The 17,084-nt window shown below is 48.5% G+C and overlaps 1 protein-coding gene across 1 annotated transcript in view; it reads left to right on the top strand.

Annotated features, from left to right (window-relative positions):
- The window catches only part of LOC143774206 (sulfotransferase 2B1-like), a 302,209-nt gene that overhangs the window by 62,729 nt on the left and 222,396 nt on the right, over positions 1 to 17,084 (top strand). The gene's annotated exons all lie outside the window — the stretch shown is intronic.

Here is a 17,084-nt window from a genome sequence, read left to right on the forward strand (position 1 = left end):
CACATATCCCACAGGACTGCACACAGGAACGCACATCCCGCAACAAGGAAGGCCACCAAAAGGACCTAGCCACCAAATCCCTGGTACCAAAAATCCCAGGATGACCCGCCAACACCGAAGAATGAACCTCGGAAATGACTCTACTGGTCCATCTATCCGGGACAAACAGTCTCTCCGGTGGACAACGGTCAGGTCTATTGGCCTGAAATTCCTGCAGTACCCGTCGTAAATCAGGGGAGATGGCAGACAAAATCACCCCCTCTCTGAGGACACCAACCGGTTCAGAAACTCCCGGAGAGTCAGGCGCAAAGCTCCTAGAAAGAGCATCAGCCTTCGCGTTCTTCGAACCCGGAAGGTACGAAACCACGAAATCGAAACGGGAGAAAAACAGCGACCATCGAGCCTGTCTAGGATTTAGCCATTTAGCAGACTCGAGATAAGTCAAATTCTTGTGATCCGTCAAGACCACGACACGATGTTTGGCTCCCTCAAGCCAATGTCGCCACTCCTCAAATGCCCATTTCATTGCCAACAACTCCCGATTACCAACATCATAATTCCGCTCGGCAGGCGAAAACTTTCTTGAAAAGAAAGCACATGGCCTCATCACAGAGCCATCAGAGCTTCTCTGTGACAAGACAGCCCCAGCTCCAATCTCAGAAGCATCAACCTCGACCTGGAAGGGCAGAGAGACATCCGGCTGACGCAAGACAGGAGCCGAAGAGAACCGACGTTTGAGCTCCTGAAAGGCCTCCACGGCCGCAGGAGACCAATTCGTCACATCAGAACCCTTCTTGGTCAAATCCGTCAAAGGCTTAACCACACTGGAAAAATTAGTAATGAAGCGACGGTAAAAATTAGCAAAACCCAAGAACTTCTGAAGACTCTTTACCGATGTAGGTTGAGTCCAGTCATAAATAGCCTGGACCTTGACTGGATCCATCTCAATGGTGGAAGGAGAAAAAATAAAGCCCAAAAAGGAAACCTTCTGGACTCCGAAGAGACATTTAGAGCCCTTCACAAACAAGGCATTTGCTCGCAGGACCTGAAATACCATCCTGACCTGCTTTACATGAGATTCCCAATCATCAGAAAAGACCAAAATATCATCTAGGTACACAATCATAAACCTATCCAGATATTCTCGGAAGATATCGTGCATGAAGGACTGGAACACAGAAGGGGCATTAGAAAGCCCGAAAGGCATCAGCAAGTACTCAAAATGGCCTTCGGGCGTATTGAATGCTGTTTTCCATTCATCGCCCTGGTTTATACGCACAAGATTATACGCTCCACGAAGATCTATCTTGGTGAACCAACTGGCCCCCCTAATCCGAGCAAACAGATCGGACAATAGTGGCAAAGGATACTGAAATTTGACCGTGATGTTATTTAGAAGGCGATAATCTATACAGGGTCTCAGAGAACCATCCTTCTTGGCCACAAAAAAGAACCCCGCACCCAAAGGGGACGAGGACGGGTGAATATGCCCCTTCTCCAAAGACTCCTTGATATAACTCCGCATAGCGGCATGTTCTGGTACAGACAAATTAAAAAGTCGTCACTTAGGGAACTTACTACCAGGAATCAAATTTATGGCGCAATCACAATCCCTATGAGGAGGTAGGGCACTGGACTTGGGCTCATCAAATACATCCTGGTAGTCCGACAAAAATTCAGGGACCAGAAGGAGTAGAAGAAGCAATAGACACCAAAGGAGCATCGCCATGAATCCCCTGGCAACCCCAACTTGACACAGACATTGCTTTCCAATCCAGGACTGGATTATGAGCCTGCAGCCATGGCAGACCTAACACGACAACATCATGCAAATTATGTAACACAAGAAAGCGAATCACCTCCTGATGTGCAGGAGTCATGCACATGGTCACTTGAGCCCAGTACTGAGGTTTATTCTTGGCCAATGGCGTGGCATCAATTCCCTTTAGTGGAATAGGGAATTGCAAAGGCTCCAAGATAAAACCACAGCGCCTGGCAAAAGACAAATCCATCAAATTTAGGGCAGCACCTGAATCCACAAAAGCCATAACTGAGTAGGATGACAGAGAGCAAATCAAAGTAACAGACAAAATGAATTTAGGCTGTACAGTACCAATGGTGACAGACTTAGCGAAGTTTTTTATGCGCTTAGAACAATCTGAGATAACATGAGCAGAATCACCACAGTAAAAGCACAACCCATTCTGACGTCTGTGATTTTGCCGTTCAATTCTGGTCAGAATCCTGTCACATTGCATAGACTCAGGCTTCTGCTCAGAAAATACCGCCAGATGGTGCACTGGTTTGCGCTCCCGTAAGCGCTGATCAATCTGAATGGCCAAAGACATTGACTCATTCAGACTCGCAGGCGTGGGGAACCCCACCATAACATCCTTAATAGCTTCAGAAAAACCCTTTCTGAAAATCGCTGCCAGGGCACACTCATTCCATTGAGTGAGCACAGACCATTTCCTAAACTTCTGACAAAAAACCTCTGCTTCATCCTGACCCTGGGAGAGAGCCAGCAAAACCTTTTCTGCTTGGTCTACCAGATTAGGTTCCTCATAAAACACTCCAAGCGCCAGAAAAAACACATCCACATTTTGCAATGCAGGATCTCCCGGCGCCAGAGAGAATGCCCAATCTTGAGGGTCACCACGCAACAAAGAAATAATAATTTTAACTTGCTGAACCAGATCACCAGAGGAACGAGGTCTCAGAGAAAGGAATAATTTGCAATTATTTTTAAAGTTCAAAAACCTAGATCTGTCTCCGGAGAACAGCTCAGGAATTGGTATTTTAGGCTCTGACATAGGACTGCGGACTACATAATCCTGAATGGCTTGTACCCTAGCAGTGAGATGATCCACACTAAAAGACAGACTCTGAAGGTCCATAGCTGCAGCTGAATTCTGAACCACCCAGAGATTAAGGGGAGGAGAGAGGCTAGACACACTGCAGAGGAAAAAGAAAAAAAAAATGAACTCAGGATTTCTCTTATCCCTCTTTTGTGATGCATTAACTATCGGCCTGCTGTACTGTTATGATCCGGTGGTAGGATCACCAAACTGACCTGATAGGTAAACCTGAATAGTAGGACAAGCTCCGGGAATGTGGGAACTATACCGACCGCAATCCTGATCCTATCCACACACTCTAAAGGTAGCCGTGGAGCGTTACCTAAAAACCTTGATGCCTCTTCACAGCCTGAGAAACTAGCTACCCCTAGAGAGAAAGCAAAGCCTCACTTGCCTCAGAGAAATAACCCCAAAGTTTAGGCAGCCCCCCACAAATAATAACGGTGAGTTAAGGGGGAAAATACAAACGTAGGAATGAAAAACAGGTTTAAGCAAATGAGGCCCGCTAACGCTAAATAGACAGAAGATAGCAGGGATATGTGCGGTCGGTACAAAACTATCAAAAACTATCCACGCAGAAAGTACAAGAACCCCCACACCGACTCACGATGTGAGGGGCGCACTCTGCTCCCCAGAGCTACCAGCAAGCGAAAAATCACATATAAGCAAGCTGGACTGAGCACATCATATACTGAGAAACATTTTCAAGGAAACAATGAGCAAAAAGAAGTAGCAAGACTTAGCTTCTCAGAAATAGACAGGTCACCAGGAAAATCCAGGAGAGGTCAGAACCAGTACTGAATACAACGACAGCAGGCAACAAGTAAAGGTCCAGGTGGAGTTAAATAGGAACCAGCATAGCAGGAAATGAGGCAGCTGAGCCCAGCTCCAGACCCGCAGTATCGCTAAAGGCCACCAGAGGGAGCCCAGACGGAATTCACAACAGTATTCGATGAGCCCAAGTCCAGTTCCCTTCCACCGCATAGGGACTGTGATTGTGCGATTGACTTGATTCCAGGCTGTAAGTTTCCTAAGGGCCGACTTTTCAACCTGTCTGTGCCTGAACATACCACCATGCGGAGTTATGTGAAGGAGTCTTTGGAGAAAGGGCATAATCGGCCATCTTCTTCACCGTTGGGTGCGGTGATTTTTTTTTGTTGCTAAGATGGATGGCTCCTTGAGACCCTGTATTGATTATCGCCTCTTGAATAAGATCATGGTCAAGTTTCAATACCCTTTACCTCTGCTTTCCGATTTGTTTGCTAGGATTAAGGGGGCTAGTTGGTTTACGAAGATTGACCTTCGGGGGGCATATAATCTTGTTCGTATTAAGCAGGGTGATGAATGGAAAACTGCGTTTAATACGCCCGAAGGCCATTTTGAATACCTTGTGATGCCATTCGGGCTCTCTAATGCTCCATCTGTTTTTCAGTCCTTCATGCACGATATCTTCCGGACTTATCTTGATAAATTCATGATTGTATATTTGGATGACATTTTAATTTTTTCCGATGATTGGGAGTCTCATATGAAACAGGTCAGGATGGTATTTCAGATCCTTCGTGATAATGCTTTGTTTGTGAAGGGGTCTAAGTGTCTCTTTGGAGTGCAGAAGGTTTATTTTTTGGGCTTTATATTTTCTCCCTCATCTATGGAGATGGATCCGGTTAAGGTTCAGGCCATTCATGATTGGATTCAGTCCACGTCTGTGAAGAGCCTTCAGAAATTTTTGGGCTTTGCTAATTTTTATCGCCGTTTCATTGCTAACTTCTCCAGTGTGGTTAAACCCTTGACCGATTTGACGAAGAAAGGCGCTGATGTGTCGAATTGGACCGCTGCGGCTGTCTCTGCCTTTCAGGAGCTTAAACGCCAATTTACTTCTGCTCTGGTGTTGCGTCAACTGGATGTTTCTCTTCCGTTTCAGGTTGAGGTTGACGCTTCTGAGATTGGGGCAGGGGCCGTTTTGTCTCAGAGGGATCCTGTTGGTTCCTTGATGAAACCGTGTGCCTTCTTTTCCCGTAAGTTTTCGCCTGCTGAAAACAATTATGATGTCGGCAATCGGGAGTTGTTGGCTATGAAGTGGGCATTTGAGGAGTGGCGATATTGGCTTGAGGGAGCTAAGCACCGTATTGTGGTTTTGACCGATCATAAAAATCTGATTTACCTCGAGTCTGCCAGACAGCTGAATCCTAGACAGGCTCGATGGTCCTTGTTTTTTTCCCGTTTTGATTTCGTGGTCTCATATCTTCCGGGTTCTAAGAATATTAAGGCTGATGCCCTCTCTAGGAGTTTTTTGCCTGATTCTCCTGAGGTCCTTGAACCGGTCGGCATTCTGAAAGAAGGGGTGGTCCTTTCTGCCATTTACCCTGATTAACGACGCGTTCTTCAGGAATTTCAGGCTGACAAACCTGTCCGCTGTCCAGTGGGGAAACTGTTTGTTCCTGATAGATGGACTAGTAGAGTGATTTCTGAGGTTCATTGTTCTGTGTTGGCTGGCCATCCTGGTATTTTTGGTACCAGAGATTTGGTTGGTAGGTCCTTTTGGTGGCCTTCTTTGTCATGTGATGTGCTTTCTTTTGTGCAGTCCTGTGGGACTTGCGCGCAGGCCAAGCCCTGTTGTTCCCGTGATAGAGGGTTGCTTTTGCCTTTGCCGGTCCCTGAGAGGCCCTGGACTCATATTTCTATGGATTTTATTTCTGATCTTCCGGTTTCCCAGAGGATGTCGGTTATCTGGGTTGCTTGTGACCGGTTCTCTAAGATGGTTCATTTGGTGCCTTTGCCTAAATTGCCTTCCTCTTCTGATTTGGTTCCATTGTTTTTTCAGCATGGTATTCCAGAGAATATTGTGTCCGACAGAGGTTCCCAGTTTGTTTCTAGGTTTTGGCGGGCCTTTTGTGCTAGGCTGGGCATTAAATTGTCTTTTTCTTCCGCATTTCATCCTCAGACAAATGGCCAGACCGAGCGAACTAATCAGACTTTGGAAACTTATTTGAGATGCTTTGTGTCTGCTGATCAGGATGATTGGGTGGCTTTCTTGCCATTGGCCGAGTTTGCCCTTAATAATCGGGCTAGTTCGGCTACCTTGGTTTCGCCCTTCTTTTGTAATTTTGGTTTTCATCCTCGTTTTTCTTCAGGGCAGGTTGAGCCTTCTGACTGTCCTGGTGTGGATTCTGTGGTTGACAGGTTGCAGCAGCTTTGGGCTCATGTGGTGGACAATTTGGTGTTGTCTCAGGAGGAGGCTCAACGTTTTGCTAACCGTCGTCGGTGTGTTGGTTCCCGGCTTCGGATTGGGGATCTGGTCTGGTTGTCTTCCCATCATGTTCCTATGAAGGTTTCTTCCCCTAAGTTTAAGCCTCGGTTTATTGGTCCTTATAGGGTTTCTGAGATTATTAATCTGGTGTCTTTTCGATTGGCCCTTCCGGCCTCTTTTGCTGTCCATAATGTCTTACATAGATCTTTATTGCGGAAATATGTGGTGCCCGTGATTCCCTCTGTTGATCCTCTGGCCCCTGTGTTGGTTGATGGGGAGTTGGAGCATGTGGTTGAGAAGATTTTGGATTCTCGCTTTTCGAGGTGGAAGCTTCAGTACCTTGTCAAATGGAAGGGTTATGGCCAGGAGGATAATTCTTGGGTTTTTGCCTCTGATGTCCATGCTGCTGATTTGGTCCGTGCCTTTCATCTGACTCATCCTGATAGGCCTGGGGGCTCTGGTGAGGGTTCGGTGACCCCTCCTCAAGGGGGGTACTGTTGTGAATTCTGCTCTTGGGTTCCCTCCGGTGGTTGTTGGTGGTAATGCAGCTGTCCCTGGGTGGCAATCCTGAGCAGGTGTTCCTGCTGATTGCAGCTCTACTGGGTATTTAGTTGTCTAGGATCCATTGGCCCTTGCCAGTTGTCCATTGTTCTTGGAGGTTTTACATTTCTGTCTGGTTCCTCCTGCCCTGCTGCCAAATCTGCAAAGATAAGTGTCTGCGTTTTGTTTCTGCAGCACACATGCTGTGTGCTTTACAGTTCAGTACTATTCATTGTTTTTTCTTGTCCAGCTTAGACTGTGTTTGGACTTTTTCAGTCAAGTTGGAATCTCAGGAGATGCAGATATACATTCCATGTCTTTAGTTAGATGTGGAATATTTGTATTATCTGCTGTGGATATTTTTAGGATTTTAATACTGACCGCTTAGAATTCTGTCCTATCCTTTTCTATTTAGCTAGAGTGGCCTCTTTTGTTAAATCCTGTTTTCTGCCTGCGTGTGTCTTTCCTCTAATACTCACAGTCAATATTTGTGGGGGGCTGCCTATCCTTCGGGGTTCTGCTCTGAGGCAAGATAGAATTCCCATTTCCATCTATAGGGGTATTTAGTCCTCCGGCTGTGTCGAGGTGTCTAGGATGTGTTAGGTACACCCCACAGCTACTTCTAGTTGCGGTGTCAGTTTAGGGTTTGCGGTCAGTACAGGTTCCACCTTCTCCAGAGAAAGTCTCATGCGGCTCCAAGGTCACCGGATCATAACACGGAACATACCGAGTAAATAGAGAGATGTTATTTGGTGCATTCGCAGCCCGGGGACCACCGTGCAGGAGAGAACCTGCTGCTGGCAAATGGCGGCCCTATATAGTGGTAGAAATGAACTCTGTTACTTCACAGAGTCCCCTAAAGAAAGCAATGTGTCCTGTTAAGCTCACAGGAGTACACAGCAACTGCCGAGCAGATAGCAGTTGGTGGTTCCGCAATCATACAATCTCCTCGCCGGAGGAACCGGTATTCTAGGGGCTTATTTCAGCCGGGTCCCTGAACACATACACACGTAACCACACAGGCACAAAGCACATAACTTATGTGGTACAATGACCCATGATACAGCCAGGGGGCGCTGTGTGTGCGCTTTAAGATGCACTTGGAGGCATAAATGTGATGTGACAAAGTCCAGCATTTTGGTGAATGGCCGATATGTGTGTCGCAGAGGAGCAGACACTGCGCTGCCAGCCTGAAGCGATGTGGTGTTCTGGGACCTATAGTCCCACAAGTATTTTGTATGTTTATAATGGGAGGTTGGCAGGGCTAGTTATGTGAGATGGGTGGGACAAACTAGCCACACACCCACACTCCCACCCCAGGGGAGTGATTACAGGTATGTAATGTGACCAGGGTGTGGGTCACATGGTTCCTGTGGGTTCCTGTGTGTGGATCTGAATGGTCCAAGTGCAAGGCCCTGGAAGCCTGTGTTGGAAGTCCTGGGGAATAGGATTCCTGAATAGCACATGGTTGGGTTTTGGCACCGAGTTGCCTGTGTGTTGGAGTCTCCTGAGAGTGGAGATGTCCTGGAAGCACCTAGAGACCGTGGACCTGGACGGTCAATGTTGGAGGCTCCTGGGAGTGGAGACATCCTGGAAGCACTGTGAGACCGTCGACCTGGACAATCCGTATTGAGGACATGGGACTGACATGGAGTGAAATCGTGGAGCAGGAGCTCCTGAAAGGTAACCCCTGGTATGGGGAAAAGAACTGTGTGCGCTAACATAGGGCAGTTACTGAACTGCATAGTCATCTGGTGTCTGGAGAGAGATACCAGTGTGACCACTGAAGGCTATGTGATATCCTGATATGGTGATGTAATGAACTGTTCGAGACACGGTTTATGCTGTATTTAATAAACCGAATGGACCATTATGTGTGAAAAACCGTGAATGAGAGCGTTAATCCCGTGCCAAGCAAGTGTCCCCCAAGACACGTAGTGGGTGAAACGCTACACTTAGATTTGATACTAGTGCATGGCCGTGCGCCCATGCGAACCTTTTATGGCTGCAGCAAGTACAGGACCTTCCTAGAAGGACCAATGAGAGGCTGCCACAGAGCCAGAGCAACTTCAGGACCTTCCTGGAGAACCAATGGGTTTTGCTGCAGTATCTAAGCATGTGACCCTCGATCTCCAATGAGTAGTGTTGAGCATTCCGATACCGCAAGTATCGGGTATCGGCCGATACTTGCGGTATCGGAATTCCGATACCGAGTTCCGATATTTTTGTGATATCGGAAATTGGAATCGGAAGTTCCCAGTGTATGGTTCCCAGGGTCTGGAGGAGAGGAGACTCTCCTTCAGGCCCTGGGATCCATATTCATGTAAAAAATAAAGAATTAAAATAAAAAATATGGATATACTCACCCCTCCGGCGGCCCCTGGACCTTACCGAATGTAACCGTCAGCCTCCGTTCCTAAGAATGAGGAGTTTAGGACCTGCGATGACGTCGCGGCTTGTGATTGGTCGCGTGAGCTGTCACATGAGCGGTCACACGACCAATCACAAGCCGCGATGTCATCGAAGGTCCTAAACTCCTCATTCTTAGGAACGGAGGCTGCCGGTTACATTCGGTAAGGTCCAGGGGCCGCCGGAGGGGTGAGTATATCCATATTTTTTATTTTAATTCTTTATTTTTTACATGAATATGGATCCCAGGGCCTGAAGGAGAGTTTCCTCTCCTTCAGACCCTGGGAACCATCCAGGATAGCTTCCGATACTTGTGTCCCATTGACTTGCATTGGTATCGGGTATCGGTATCGGCGATATCCGATATTTTTTGGATATTTGCCGGTACCATCCGATACCGATACCTTTGAGTATCGGAAGGTATCGCTCAACACAACCAATGAGAGATCTTACCCTGGGCATGCTCAGAAGGGAAAAAGCAGGACTGAGTCCCAAAAGCGTCTGCTTGCCACTACCCAGCACTGGCTTCAATGGCAGAAGCTGGAAAAGCAACAGTAACCCTTTGCACAAAGTCAGACTGAGCGAGACGCTGGGACCGACATCTCCACTGAGCAGGCTCCAATGTGGCAGGAGAAGAATGGGAGACCGCAGTGGAGATGGCCCGAGATTCCCCCTGTGCAGTGGCTGGAACTCGACCCCTAACAGTCCTCTTGGTCATCTTGTTCAGGGTCATTTTCTTGGTCTTCTTTGGGGTGGTCTTCAGGGTCATTGTCTTCAGGGTCGTCTACTTCAGTGTGGCCTACAGGGTCATCTACAGGGTCGTCGTCTTCGGGGTTGCCGTCTTCTTCTGGGTGGTCTTCAGGGTCATCGTCTTTGGGGTCATCGTCTTTGGGGTCGTCTTCTTCGGGGTGGTCTTCAGGGTCGTTGTCTTGATGGTCATCGTCAGGGAGATCCAGAGTGATTACCAAAAACCATTTCAAAAAGCTTGAACTTGGAAATGTAGCAGAAGGTACAAGAAGGCTGAGGAACTGCCGAGAACCAGCGGACGGTACTGGAACCCGGATGAGTAGCAGAATGTGCAAGAGCCAATAGAACTTCTGAGGACCAGCTGATGGTACTGGAACCAGTTACTAAGCAGGAGGTACCTCTGACAGAAAGCACTACCAAGGACCAGCAGACGTTGGTGGAACTCGGATACCGAGAAGGAGGCACCTAAGCCAAAGGCTCTGCCTGGAACCAGCTGACGTTACTGGAACCCAGGGGGACATATTCAAGATTGACTTCCAAAGAACCAGCTAACGGTACTGGAACTCAGATAGGCAGCAGAAGGTACACATGAAAAAAAAGTTGCAAGACTGCGAACCGGCCAGAGTTACCGAAGCCCACAATCCTACAGGGGGTGCTTGTCCTATTGGCACTACAGAACCAGCCTTCATTGCCAGATCCCGCAGCCCACATAGGAAGCACCTAAACTGCAGGCACCATAGATTCGGCTAACTCGACCGCAACCCAACAGGACAACGTATTGGAGGCAAAGTGACGTTGACACTACCCTGAACCAGCTGGCGTGCTGGAACCAGGCTGGGCAGGAGGGAGTACCCGTGCCAAAGACACTTCTGAGCCGCAACCGGCGGTGTTGGAGCCCAGGGATTATAGCAAAAACAGAGTGTAGCCATAGGCCTCATTGGAGCAAGTTTAAAATCAGTAGTAGTGTGAATGTGGACAGAGCAGGAGAAATTGCTGGACACACAGCAGGGGATCAGCTGACGTTACTGAACCCCAATATCACTGGACCATGTGTTGACTGTGCAGACGGCACTTCTGAGCAGCAACTGGTGGTGTTGGAGCCCAGGGATTACAGTAGAAACAGAGTGTAGCCAGAGGCCTAATTGGAGCAAGTTTAAAATCTGTAGTAGTGTGAATGTGGACAGAGCAGGAGAAATTGCCAGACACACAGCAGAGGATCAGCTGACGTTACCGAACCCCAATAACACTGGAGCATTTGTTAACTGTGCAGACGGCACTTCTAAACAGCAACTGGCGGTGTTGAAGCCCGGGAATTACATTAGAAACAGAGTGTAGCCAGAGGTCTAATTGGAGCAAGTGTAAAATCTGTAGTGGTGTGAATGTGGACAAAACAGTAGAAATTGCCAGACACACAGCTGGGGATCAGCTGACGTGACTGAACCCCAATAACACTGGAGCATGTGTTGACTGTGCAGATGGCACTTCTGAGAAGCAGCTGGCGGTGTTGGAGCCCAGAGATTACAGTTCAGGTGGTAGAAACATGAACACAACAGGAGACCTAGATACTGTTGCCAACCAATTATTTAATCTGGAAGAGGACTGGTAAATTCCTGCGAGATCCAGGCCTTGTTCACTTTCAGGAAAGTTTGACAGTCAATGTTATCGGAGGATAGTCGCATGCGACGGTCTGTTAGTACACCACCTGCAGCACTAAAGACGCGTTCCGATAATACACTAGCAGCAAAGCAAGCCAGCACCTTTAATGCATACTGGCTAAGCTCTGGCCATGTATCCAGCTTAGAGACCCAAAACTTGAAGGGGGAAGAGCCATCTGGGATAACACTGAGAGGGCAAGACATGTAGTCTGTCACCATCTGACGGAAACGTTGCCTCCTGATGACTGGAGCCGTCTGTGTTGTTGTAGACATTTGTGGCGTAGACACAAAAGTTTGCCACACTTGGGCCATACTGGTCTTGCGTTGTGCTGAGGCGCTGCTTCTGCTCCCTCTTTGTGCAGAGCTACCTCCACTGCCTCGATGCACTGGGCTGCCTTGTAAAGCACTAGCAGCACTGCTCTCAGTTGGACTGGAGAAGATGATGGACTGCACCAGTATGTCTTGGTACTCCCGCATTTTACGCTCCCGGTTCAACGGTGTTATGAGGCTTTGTAAGTTGTCCCGGTAGCAAGGATCTAGGAGGGTGTAAACCTAATAATCAGCCGTGTTGAGAATGTTGGCGATGCGGCGGTCGTTTCTCAAGCACTGCAGCATGAAATCAACCATGTACTGCAGACTGTCAACTGGGCAAGACACGCTGTCTCCTGCTTGAGGCGTCATCTCTGCCTGCTCTGCATCACCCCACCCTTGCTCTACATACTGACTACTAGAGAATTGTGTACCTCCCTCCTCTGGACAGATGTCTTCCTCCTCCATTGACTCCTCCTCCTCACAAAGTGTCCCCTGCCTAGGCCTTTGTGAGGAACCACGTCGCACAGACTGTCCAGAAGCAGGTGGCATTTGTGACTCCACATCCTCCACCTCTTCCAAAACCTCCTCCCTTAGTGCTTGCATTGTTTTTTCAAGCAGGCAGATAAGGGGGATAGTCATGCTGACTAGTGCATCAACTGCACTCGCCATCCGTGTGGAATCATCGAAGGCACACAAAACCTGGCAGACGTCCTTCATAGTGGCCCACTCAGTGGTTGTGAAGTCTGAACGGCGCGGAGTGCGACTAGTTTGCGCCTGATGCAGCTGATACTCCATTACTGCAGCCTGCTGCTCACACAACCTCTCCAACATATGTAACATTGAATTCCACCTGGTGCGTAGGTCACATATGATGTGATGTTCCGGAAGGCGGAATTGGCGCTGCAGAGCTGCAATGCGCGATCTTGCCCTGCTGGAACGCCGCAAGTGAGTGCACTCTATGCGGACCTTGTGCAGCAGTGCATCAAGATCTGGCTAGTACCTAAAAAAACTCTGCCAGATCAAGTTGAGCACATGTGCCAGACATGGGATGTGAGTGAGGTTGCCGAGGCCCAGAGCTGCCACCAGATTTCGGTTGTTATCACACACTACCATGCCTGACTGGAGATCCGCTGGCACAAACCACATGTCACTCTGCTGCTTGATGGCATTCCAGAGCTCCTGCGCTGTGTGGCTTCGATTCCCCAAAGAAATTAATTTTAATACGGCCTGTTGATGTTTGCCCATGGCTGTTCTCATATCGGTCGTAACAGGTAAGCGTTCACGGGTCCATGTGGAGGTAGACTGTGACCGCTCCTACAGCGCTGATTCAGAGGAAATGGAGTATGAGGAGGAGTCAATGTGTACAGACTGGATTCATGCAATCCTTGGAGTTGGCAGAACATGTACAGCGCCACTCTCAAGTTGTATTGTGGGACTGCCAATGGCATGAAGTGAAGGTGTCAGTCTCCACCAGCCTGAATGAGAGCATTTCAAGGGGCAGTAGTTTTGCAATGCCAGCATTCAGAGCCTGTGCTAAGGGGTGGTTTGCCGAGTATGGGTGCCTTTTCTCCCATGCCTGTGCTACCGATGGCTGTAGACTGGCCTGGGAGTGCGAGGATGACAGGGTACGTGGTGCTGTGGGTGGAATTACACTGTGTCTCTACAAGAGTGCCAGAGGTTCTTCCATGGCGATCCTGTGAGAAAGCTGAACCAGCTGTGTGTGAGCTGGAGGAAGAGGCTACAATACGAGCTGAAGAGGTGGTAGGTGGCGCTGTAGGTTGGCCTAGGTCTTCAGTGTGTCTTTGTAACTCCACCACGTGCTTGGTCCGCATGTTTCCACATATTGGTGGTATTGAGGTTGCTGACACTTTTCCCTCTTTTCACTTTCTGATTACACGGCTTGTATTTGACAAAGCAAATGTCATCTGCAACTGTGTCAATAAAGAACCAGGCACTGCAAGTCTTGGTAGTGCCCGTTTTGGGTTTTGGAAGAGGCATGCTCGTAATGGGTGCCGAAGTGGAGGCTACAGGCAACCAAGTCTGCCCCCTCCCTCTCCCTCCTTTTTGGGCCGTTTCTCCCTCAGATCTGCTCCCACCACCTTCCTGTACCTCACACCATGATGGGTCAAGGACCTCATCATCTACACTACCCTGTTCAAACAACTGCTCCTCCTGGGTAGTCTCGACAGAACAGTATGAACCAGAAAGTGGCACCTGAGTCTCATCATCAGATGCGTAGAGGTGTGCTGACCATAGGCAATGACCCACCCACCTCTTCAGATTCAGAGAGACAAAGCTGTTGCGCATCACTGCATACTACCTCTTCTTCAAATTCTAAAATGCTGCTTGGCTGGCCCCCTCTTTCCAAGCCAAGAGATTCAGAGAACCGAAGTAGAGATGGCTCCTGTCCAGGGCTCTCTGACTGACTGGGCAATTTGGCAGGTGGAGGCTCTTCACTGCTCTGTGCCTGAGAGGATCTGGAACTAATTGAAGTCGATGTGTTAGCTGCCATCCATCCGACAACGGCTTCAATTTGTTCCTCCCGCAGCAGTGGGGTACAGCGAGCTCCTACAAAGCTTCGCATAAAGGACTATTCCCTGGCAAATCTGGGGGATGCTGAGTCACTGGTGCCCGCAGCAGGCACAGAATCCCCACATCCTCTCCCTGCAGAAACTCCATGCCCACTACCACGTGCCTTCCTCATTGCCTTCTTCATCTTGGTAGACTGATAGAGATAGGCAGAAAAGTAATAAGGGCTTAGTGTGCTTATTCCTGAACAGCTGCTAACAGGTCTAAGGAACACTAATTTTATAAAGTGTGGACTAGACTTTAATATGAGCTAATGTGGCCTACAGAACTGTAAAGTGGAGTGTTTGGTGAACTTAATTAACTTTTTTTTTCACAAAAAGACACTGGATGTGCCCAAACATGTAAAACTGATAGTATCACAATCTTTTTGTAGCGATTACAATGCAGGATGGTAACCTACAATGCAATAGATGAGGCTCCAAAAAAATAGGCTAATACTAATCTGGCTGGGGCTGCAGAAAGGCTCCTCTATCTACTCCTATATAATGTGTGCAAGCAATCTAGCTGGATACGGATAGAACCACACTAATAGGAGAAATCAAGAAAAATGAGCAGCACTAATACAAAAAAGGACAATGTATGAGGCGGTGACACACGCTGAGCGGACTACAAGCAGAGGTGGCTGCAGAACACACTACAGCGTGAGCTCCATTCACACACAGAGACCTCGCAGACAGCCGTGAACAGTGCAGAGAACTGTGCACTATCGCTGCAAGGCTGCAGAAAGGCTCCTCTATCTACTCCTATATAGTGTTTGCAAGCAATCTAGCGGGATATGGATGGAACCACACTAATAGGAGAAATCAGGAAAAATGAGCAGCACTAATGCATAAAAGGACAATGTATGAGGCAGTGACGCATGCTGAGCGGACTGCAACCGGAGGTGGCTGCAGAACACACAACAGCTTGAGCTGCACTCACACACAGAGACCTCGCAGACAGCCGTGAACAGCACTGCAAGGCAAAAGAATGCTACAGCGGTTGATAAAGTAGCCTGGGTAAAGCACAATAAAGCAAATCGCTAGCTCAAACTGTCCCTCAGAACAGCAGCATCCTGTCCCTAACTGAATTCACAGCAGAGTGAACCCAAAATGGCAGCAGTGGCTTTCATATTGCATCATGACATCATTTCAGCAGCCAATCACAGCCATGCCATTAGTTAACGTGCCTAAAATGCGTAACAGGATGTGCCCACACTTCTTCGGATCCTCATTGGCTGAATAAAATCAAACTGGCTCATTGCATTATGGGAATTTCCGATTCTGGTATTCGATATACTAAGGGTATTTGCACACGTTGTGGATTCTGCTGCGGATTTTTCCGCAGCGGATTTTGAAAATCCGCAGTGCAAAACCACTGCGGTTTTCACTGCGGATTTTCTTGCGGTTTCTTCTGCGGATTCCTCTGCGGGTTTTCAACTGCACTTTCCTATTGGTGCATGTTGAAAACCGCTGCAGAATCCTCAGAAAGAATTGACATGCTGCGGAAAATAATCGGCTGCGTTTCCGCATGGATTCGAAATCAAATCCGCTGCGGATCCGCAGCAAAATCCGCAGCGTGTGCACATACCCTTAAAGTATCGGAACTCAGTATTGAAACTCCGAAACCGTGAACATCGGTCAATACCCGATATTTCAGTATCGGAATGCTCAACACTAACTGTATGTAATGTATGAATTTACTGTATGTATGGATTGTATGTTATATGTTGTATGTACTGTTATATGTTGTATGTTGTATGTACTGTTATATGTTGTATGTTATATGTTGTATGTACTGTTATATGTTGCATGCAATGTTATATGTTGTATGTTATATGGTGTATGTTGTATGTACTGTTATATGTTGTATGGTTTATGTTGTATGTACTGTTATATGTTGTATATTATATGTTGTATGTTCTGTTATATGTTGTATGTTATATGTTGTATGTTCTGTTATATGTTGTATGTTATATGTTGTATGTTCTGTTATATGTTGTATGTTATATATTGAATGTACTGTTATATGTTTGTGTTTTTTTACATTCAACACATTAGGCGGATGATGGGACTACTACTGTCCCATCATTGGCTAATGTGTCAGTCACTGTCACTGTAGCAGGCATAGCCCAATGGGTCTTGTAGTCCCATCGGACGATGCCTGCACACACACACACAAAGACCCCCGCACAGCCCCAACAGCCCTGCACAGACCCCCGACAGCCCACATAGACCCCCAAGAGCCCCACACAGACCCATAAGAGCCCCGAACAAACCCACAGCAGCCCACACAGACCCCCGAGAGCCCCGCACAGACCCCCGGCAGCCCGCACAGACCCCTGAGAGCCCTGCACAGACCATCGAGAGCCCCGCACAGACCCCTGACAGCCCGCACAGACCCCCGGCAGCCCGCACAGACCCCGACAGCCCCGGACAGACCCCCGGCAGCCCACATAGACCTCCGAGAGCCCCGCACAGACCCCCGACAGCCCGCACAGACCCCCCGAGAGCCCCGCACAGACCCTTGAGAGCCCTGCACAGAACCCTGACAGCCCGCACAGACCCCCGGCAGCCAGCACAGACCCCCCTCAGCCCCGCACAGACCCCCAGCAGCCCTCATAGATCCCCGAGAGCCCCACACAGACCCCCGAGAGCCCCGAACAGACCCCCGACAGCCCTGCACAGACCCCGCCTGCACACACAGACACGCACAGTCTCCGCCCACACACTCCCCGCTCCCGAT

Source organism: Ranitomeya variabilis, chromosome 5 (genome assembly GCF_051348905.1).
Source record: "Ranitomeya variabilis isolate aRanVar5 chromosome 5, aRanVar5.hap1, whole genome shotgun sequence".
NCBI classification, from domain to species: domain Eukaryota; kingdom Metazoa; phylum Chordata; class Amphibia; order Anura; family Dendrobatidae; genus Ranitomeya; species Ranitomeya variabilis.